This window comes from Salvelinus sp. IW2-2015, unplaced genomic scaffold (assembly GCF_002910315.2).
Source record: "Salvelinus sp. IW2-2015 unplaced genomic scaffold, ASM291031v2 Un_scaffold2342, whole genome shotgun sequence".
Taxonomy (NCBI): domain Eukaryota; kingdom Metazoa; phylum Chordata; class Actinopteri; order Salmoniformes; family Salmonidae; genus Salvelinus; species Salvelinus sp. IW2-2015.
This window is the reverse complement of record NW_019943667.1, coordinates 16,088-24,969: the sequence shown is the minus strand read 5'-3', so window position 1 is coordinate 24,969 and position 8,882 is coordinate 16,088. Positions and strand designations below refer to the sequence as shown.

Below are 8,882 nucleotides of genomic sequence, written 5' to 3'. Positions count from 1 at the left end.
CCCTCCCCTCTCACTCTCCCTCCTGCCCTCTCTCTCCTCCCCCCTCCATCCCCCAGTGTTCTGTACCAGCAGCAGAACCAGCCTATGGACGCTCTGCAGGCGTACATCTGTGCAGTGCAGCTGGACCACAGTCATGCCGCTGCTTGGATGGACCTGGGCACGCTCTACGAGTCCTGCGGGCAGCCTCACGACGCCATCAAGTGTTACATCAACGCCACGCGCAGCAAGGCCTGCACCAACACCGCTGCCCTCACACACCGCATTAAGCTGCTGCAGGTAGGCAGGGACGCAGAGAGGGAGGGATACATACACACATGCAGAGATATGTAAACACACACACACACACACACACACACCAAGCAGAAACAAATGATTTGACTGGCTGTTTTCTGTTAAACGTAGTGTTGTGTTGCAGTGTATGTACGTGTTTTAAAGCCAAGGACATGATTCACTCTCTGAAAGAGTTGTGTTTTAATCATGTGTGTATCCCTGTTTATTGTACAGGCTGTGATGATTCAGTTTTGTATTTGACTCATTGTGATGTGATACTACACATTCTCACCAGTAATGTAAGACATCATCTCATAGCATTGACCATTATTTGAGTGATTTATTTTCATTTGACTTCATCTCCCCGAAGAGGCTGTATTTCATGTGCAATTACCTCTAGTGTAACAGGGTGCTCAGTCAGTGGGTTGTCCTACCATAACGTAGAGCAGTACTGTAATGTGTCTGTATGCCATTTCCTCCCCCCTCGTCCTATCGGCTGGGTTGTGTAACCCTCAGACAGGTAGTGTTGCGGAGGGGAAGGGTGGTAACATGCTTCCTAGTATTGAGGAGGCGTGGAGCCTGCCCATCCCCGCTGAGCTCACCTCCAGACAGGGGGGCCTGAACACTGCAGCAGGCAGCCCAGGGCCACAGGCACAGCAGCAGCAGGTGAGACCTCTAGAGACCCCCCCTCCAGATAATGTAACACCCAGCTAACAAACCCCTGCTACTACTACTACTACCTAAACTAACCTGTCCTGGTGCATCTTAATAGCCTATATCTTTCCTCGTCTTCCTCCTCTCATTGGCACTGATCTGCAAACTCAGTATAGTTGAAATACAGTGGATTCCCTCTAGTAATATCTGCATTCACCCGACCGGTCTAGAAATGTTTTGCATCAGTGCAGACAAACCAAAGGAGTTGAGTTGAGAGAATCCCCCTCACAAACACTAAGCTCACATACAGTAGATTTACTAGGTCTAAGTCTCTGTGTGGTTCCTAATACAGTAGATTTACTAGGTCTAATTCTCTGTGTGGCTCCTAATACAGTAGATTTACTAGGTCTAATTCTCTGTGTGGCTCCTAATACAGTAGATTTACTAGGTCTAATTCTCTGTGTGGTTCCTAATACAGTAGATTTACTAGGTGTAATTCTCTGTGTGGCTCCTAATACAGTAGATTTACTAGGTGTAATTCTCTGTGTGGTTCCTAATACAGTAGATCTAACTAACGACTGTAACTCTCTTGCTGCTCGGTTCCTAATGCAGCTAGCACTTCTACTAGCGTGTAAAATCTCGCTCGTGTTCCTAACTACAGTAATATTACTCAGGTGTAATCCTGTGTGTTCCTCAATACATAGATTTACTAAGGTGTAATCTCTGTAGTGGTCCTAATACAGCATACACGACGGTCTAAGTCAACTCCTTTCATCACCACCCCATCATACCTCTCACCCTGACTACCTGTTTGACATGCAACGTGTACACGAATGAATCGTAAACTACTGATATGCTGTTGATTTCTATAGTGACTATGCAATATGTAATTCTATGTCAGAGCTGCCATGTCTCGTCGTTTTTTTGCCCGATAGCGAGTTTGACTATTATACTACCTTATGGTCACACAAGATATGTTATGGCAGCAAATGGTTGTAACCACTCCCATGATTATTGTCACTATATGTATTCTCAATCATGTAAACATCATCTCTCTATTCCTCTTGCCAACGAAAAAAGAACTAAGACCTCACGCATTAATTAAATGGTTGGCCTTTAAAGCACTTACTCTTGATTATAGAAAGTATCACTTAACGATGTTCGTCAGATGATGATGCGCATCCTGCTCTACCCCTCTTTTCCACCTCACTCCCTCTCCTGCTCCCCTAACTACCCCTCCTCTCCTGCCTCCACCCTACTACCCTCCTCTCCTGCCCTCCTCCCCATACCCCTCCTCTCCGTGCCTCCCCAACTACCCCCCTCATCCTGCCCCCACCATAACCCTCCTCTCCTGCCTCCCCATAACCATCCTCCACTGCCTCCACCCTTATACCCCTCCTCTCCTGCTCACCCTAACCCCCCTCTCGCCTCCCCCTATACCCCTCCTCTCCTCCTCCCCCTGATACCCCTCCTCCGCTGCCTCCCCCCTAACCTCTCTGCCTCCCCCCATATAAGCCCCTCTCTATCCTGAGCCTATAACCCTCTCTCTCCTGCTATACCCTCCTCTCCTGCCTATACCACCTCCCTCTAGCTCTCTAATTACCACTCTCCTCTCCGCCTATGACACCATCCTCTCCTGCCTCCCCTGTACCAACCTTCCTCCCCTGCCTCTCTGCCTTTATCATCCTTCCGTCCTCCTGCCCCCCTCCAGCATGTAAGCACCACCAGGGTGTGAAAGGAGGCCGGTACAGACACCAGGCTCTCTCCACATCCCAAGCCACACTGACAGTCAGCGTCCAAGTCCCTGCTAAGAAATCCATACCACAAGCCAGCGAAAGTCGCATGCATCCACCAGTCCAATATCCAGCTCTACCCAGCCCCATCTGAACCACCAAAACCGCACGGGGTCATATTCATTCAAATGGTTCCTACGTTTCAAAGATAAAAAAGTGAGTTTCTTATTGGAACAAGTCCAGGTATCCCTCACACTTTTTCAAGTAAGTTCCATCCATGTTGTAGGCCTAATGAACCAACAATCCAGCTCGCGGTATACTAAGCCCGGAACTGTCCACTCCATCAACACCACTGGTTGAAGCAAAACTAGAATGACGCTGAAACGTTATACAAGGTACATTGACGAGCAATCTCTCTTTCTCTGAGCACAGACACGTGCGTGTGCGATGCTTGTGACAAAACAATCCAGGTACAACAGCAGAACCCCAGCTGGTACCTAACGCCACAGAGACTACAGTGTGATTATTTTCTGTCAGTCAGACCTTGAACTGTATTTGTTAACCCCCTGCTAGGTCTACAGCCCTTAAGATTGCAAGCCAACTAAGTAACAGATGGAATGTTTTTAAGAGTGATGAACGCACATTTGATCTTGTGATTATATGGGCCCCTGCTATGCGTACTAAAAAATAAGAATATCATATAAACTTAGCAAAAATAAGAAACATCCTCTCAACTGTCAACTGCATTTATTTTCAGCAAACTTAACATGTGTAAATATTTGTATAAACATAACAAGATTCAACAACTGAGACATAAACTGAACATGTTCCACAGAAATTGTATAATGTGTCCCTGACCAAAGGGGGGGTCAAATTCAAAAGTAACAGTCAGTATCTGATGTGGCCACCAGCTGCATTAAGTACTGCAGTGCATCTCCTCCTCATGGACTGCACCAGATTTGACAGTTCTTGCTGTGAGATGTTACCCAACTCTTCCACCAAGGCACCTGCAAGTTCCCGGACATTTCTTGGGGGAATGGCCCTAGCCCTCACCCTCCGATCCAACAGGTCCCAGACGTGCTCAATGGGATTGAGATCTGGGCTCTTTGTTGGCTATGGCAGAACTCTGACATTCCTGTCTTGCAGGAAATCACGCACAGAACGAGCAGTATGGCTGGTGGCATTGTCATGCTGCAGGGGCATGTCAGGAAGGGAACCACATGAGGGAGGAGGATGTCTTCCCTGTAACGCACAGCATTAAGATTGCCTGCAATGACAACAAGCTCAGTCCGATGATGCTGTGACACACCGCCCCAGACCATGTTTCAAACATCGCTACTCGCTGGCTCTTTTCTGATAATGGCGGACTGAAGACAGGGTGGTGCGCCAGGTGCCGCTTCTCAAACGAATGCTGTTATTATATCTAAAACATCAGGTGTACGCCGACCCCAGCTAAGTAACTCATGCAAAGAGTTAAAGCGCAATTATGTCTTATCTCCAGTACTTTGCCATGATTGTCAGTTATGTAGCTGCTCTACTGATAATCTCAGTGCGTCCTTGCTGGGATGACACAATAAATCTACTGCCGGAGAATATCAACACCAAACACATTGGTTCACCATTCCACGGGAGCGGACAGTACACAGCATACCATAATGTTCTGAATAATGGCCAAGTCTACCTCGCTCCCTATTCCACTGAACCGTTTAGGTGTAACAAACACAAGTCCAACATTTTATCGGAAACTACCTGTTCACTACCCTCCTGCTCTCCGGGGATGTGCAACTCAATCCTAGGCCTAACGTCACCGAGCCAGCGATACTCACCGGAGTGGAAAGCAGTGGATGGCCTCGTCCACTGATCGTCGCCACTGTGGAAGTGGGTGAGTGCTATGGTCCCATGGTTTCTCTCGACTCACCCGGCTCCAGGGTAGATTTTGACTCTTCAAACATACCCAAGTCGCTATATGCGATCCCTGACTCTGCTTCTGGTACGCAAGCTGTTTTAATTAGTTCACGGCATCCAGTTCAGGTGGGAGGGATTGTTAATTGCGCTACCGAACTGCCCCTAATCAAAACGAAACAAAACGGCCTAAACCCAGCCGTCAGAAAACACAGAAAATGTTACTTTTTTCAATGTGTCAATCACTCTTGAGCCATCTGGCACCCACGAGAGAAGCCCAAGGGACTACTAGRGGGGCACTTGAACATTCGTAGTGTCATTCCAAAAAGTGATCAAATTCAACATCTACTCAGACTCCATCCTTGACTTCCTCTGCCTCTCAGAGACATGGCTCCATAAAAACTATCCATATGCTGCTTTGATTGTGCCTGGCTACAATGTTTTCAGGAGAGACAGGATTGAAGGAAGAGGGGGTGTGATGATTTACATTAAAGAACATATCCGATGTAAAGAAATTGAGTGGTCATGTGATAATGAACTAGACTGTATTGGCCTGAACGTTACACTGTCTCCCCAAATGTCTTTTACCCTCATTGGAATGAATAGGCCACCTTCCACCAAAAGTGTGTTTTTTGATCAGTTTAATAACATGCGTAGGGACTGTGATTTAAGGGAAAGAGGTCATCTTAATGGGAGATTTTAATATTAATTATGAAGACAAGTCTTGTAGGAAAACCCTCAAACGGATCACTAATACCTTTGACCTTACACAGCTAGTTAAAGGGCCAACCAGGGTGACTTGTTGCTCTAAAACACAGATTGATTTGGTGTTCAGTAATAAACCAGAGAGAGTAACTAAATCATTCAATATGGTTACTGGGCTATCTGATCATAATCTGACACTTACAGCCAGAAAGCTGTCTAAGAGCAGGTTTAACATCTCTACTGTTAGAAAGCCGGAACAACTAAGAATACCTAAGAGTGAATTCAACTATTTTGAAAACGCAATTAAGGGAATTTACTGGAATGATCTCTTGTCAGACGTGGAAGCTGATAGTCAGGTTTTTCTATCCACAATCCAGACTACAATAAATGGTTTCCTAAAGAAAATCAAATCCAAACCTGGCCAAAATTTCACTCTGCCTTGGCTAAATGGAGAAATCTGGAAATTGATGAAAGAACGAGATTATGCTCTAAAAATAGCCCTTAGATCCGAATTAGAGCATGACAGACGTAGGTTTACCATGTTGAGAAATAAGGTGATGAAAGAAATCAGACAGGCCAAGGCAAACTTTTTTTATTAACATAATTGGTGAAGCAAAGGGAAATTCTAAATTTATCTGGGAGAATCTAAAAAAGTTAACAGGGAAAGACCATAGTAACACTGCAAAAAGACTAGAAATCATGGTGAATAACAATCTAACACAGGATGCAGTCGAAATAGCAATAGCCTTCAATTCCTACTTTATTGACTCTGTCAGGGTACTGACACAGAACCCCGCCACTGGTTTATTGGGCTCAGTGCCATATGACGTCCAGTCTGGTCCAGCGACGGTGGGTTTGTGCCCATAGGCGATGTTGTTACCGGTGATGTCTGGTGAGGACCTTCCTTACAACAGGCCTACACGCCCTCAGTCCAGCCTCTCTCAGCCTATTGCGGACAGTCTGAGCGCTGAGGGAGGGATTGTGCGTTCCTTGTGTAACTCGGGCAGTTGTTGCTATCCTGTACCTGTCCCGCAGGTGTGATGTTCGGATGTACCGATCCTGTGCAGGTGTTGTTACACGTGGTCTGCCACTGTGAGGACGATCAGCTGTCCGTCCTGTCTCCCTGTAGCGCTGTCTTAGGCGTCTCACAGTACGGACATTGCAATTTATTGCCCTGGCCACATCTGCAGTCCTCATGCCTCCTTGCAGCATGCCTAAGGCACGTTCACACAGATGAGCAGGGAACCTGGGCATCTTTCTTTTGGTGTTTTTCCAGAGTCAGTAGAAAGGCCTCTTTAGTGTCCTAAGTTTTCGTAACTGTGACCTTAATTGCCTACCGTCTGTAAGCTGTTCGTGTCTTAACGACCGTTCCACAGGTGCATGTTCATTAATTGTTTATGGTTCATTGAAGAAGCATGGGAAATAGTTTTTAAACCCTTTACAATGAAGATCTGTGAAGTTATTTGGATTTTTACGAATTATATTTGAAAGACAGGGTCCTGAAAAAGGGACGTTTCTTTTTTTGCTGAGTTTATTTGGCCTTTACCTCTATAGCCTATAGAAGCGCATTGAATAACACATTTATAAATGGCAAAACAGACAGTCAAAAAATAAATCATCAGGAACAATGTTTTAAAGTGTTTGTCCTATATCTGAGAGATATAAGAAGGCAGGATTTGTATTTATATATTTTAGACCCATGTTTTGTCACGTTATTTTTGGCTCATTTTACCCGCAATTACATTTTTTCAATTTGTACAGCCCAGTCCTGGGCACTGGTGGAAAAATACTTGAGTAAAAGTAAAGATCATTTAATGGAAAATGACTCAAAGTGAAAGTCACCCAGTAAAATACTACTTGAGTAAAAGTATTTGTTTTTAAATATACTTAACTATCAAAAGTAAAAGTATAAATAACTTCCTTATATTAAGCAAACCAACACGGCACAATCTTGTTTTTTTACGGATAGCCAGGGGCACACTGCAACACTCAAATGAAGCATTTGTGTTTAGTGAGTCTGCCAGACAAAGTCAGTAAGAATGACCAGGGATGTTCTCTTGATGTGTTTAGGGAGTCTACCAGATCAGAGGCAGTAGAGGTGACCAGTGATGTTCTCTTGATATCTGTGAATTGAACCATGTTCCTGTCTTGCTAAGCATTTGAAATGTAATGAGTACTTTTGGGTGTCAGGGAAAATGTATGGAGTAAAAAGTACATTTTCTTTAGGAATATAGTGTAGTAAAAGTTGTAAAAATATATATATAAATAGTAAATTAGATACCCAAAAAAACCACTTAAGGTAGTATTTTAAAGTATTTTTACGTAAGTACTTTACACCACTGGTTCTGGGTTACCTTCAGACGACGCCCCCTGAAGCTTGTGTGCGATGTAGAGCAGATCAAACGACACCTTTGTGTTTGAGAGTGTCCCTGTTCGTTATTGGTGACATTGGTTTGTAGCTCCCAACGGTTTGGTCTGGACAGTTGGTTTTGTGAGAAGACCTCTTCAAAATCAGGATTTCCATAAAATGTGTGGGTGTCGTAGAGCCAAACAACCGACACTATTGTGTTTGTGAGAGTCTCCCCTTTCCATAATGGTGACATAATACACTGAAATTGTTGCATGTTGCGTTTATATTCTTTCCCCGAAGATTTTACTGAGTTACAGTTCATATAAGGAAATCATTCAATTGAGAAATGAATTCATTAGGCCCTAATCTATGTATTTTACGACTGGGAATACAGATATGCATCTGTTGGTCACAGATATGGATCAGAAAACCAGTCAGTATCTGGTGTGACCACCATTTGCCTCATACAGGGCGACACATCTCCTTCGCATAAAGTTGATCAGGCTGTTGATTGTGGCCTGTGGAATGTTGTCCCACTCCTCTTCAATGGCTGTGCGAAGTTGATGGATATTGGCAGGAACTGGATCACGCTGTCAGACATGTTGATCCAGAGCATCCCAAACATGCTCAATGGGTGGCATGTCTGAATTTGCAGGCCATGGGAGAACTGGGACATTTTCAGCATCCAAGAATTGTGTGCAGATCCTTGCGACATGGGGCTGTGCATTGTCATGCTGAAACATGACGTGATGGTTGCGGATGAATGGCACGACAATGGGCCTCAGGATCTCGTCACGGTATCTCTGTGCATTCAAAGTGCCATCAATAAAATGTAATTGTGTTCGTTGTCCGTAGCTTATGCCTGCCCGTACCATAACCCCACCTCCACCATGGGGCACTCTGTTCACATTGTTGACATCAGCAAACCACTCGCCCACATGACATCATACACGCTGTCTGCCAAATAGGCTTTTTGTGCATATGGAACATTTCTGTGATCTTTTGTTTCAGCTCATGAAACATGGGACTGACACTTTACATGTTGCGTTTATATTTTTGTTCAGTGTACTTTGTAGCTTACATTGTTCAGGTTTTAGACAATATCATGACGATTCTCTTATCCGGATCCTCTCGTGTAGAAAAGGTCAGCTTTCACAAGCCCCATGTTATGGAATAGGCGCACATTTTATAACAGGAGAAAGAAAGCAGGCCATGAGCTGCAGCTCAGCGGTACGTCTCTAGTATAAACACACAGGGGGAGCTGCAGC

At 44.8% G+C, this 8,882-nt stretch overlaps 1 pseudogene; it reads left to right on the top strand.

Annotated features, from left to right (window-relative positions):
- Positions 1-8,882, top strand: part of LOC112073713 (lysine-specific demethylase 6A-like) — an 81,757-nt pseudogene that overhangs the window by 57,098 nt on the left and 15,777 nt on the right.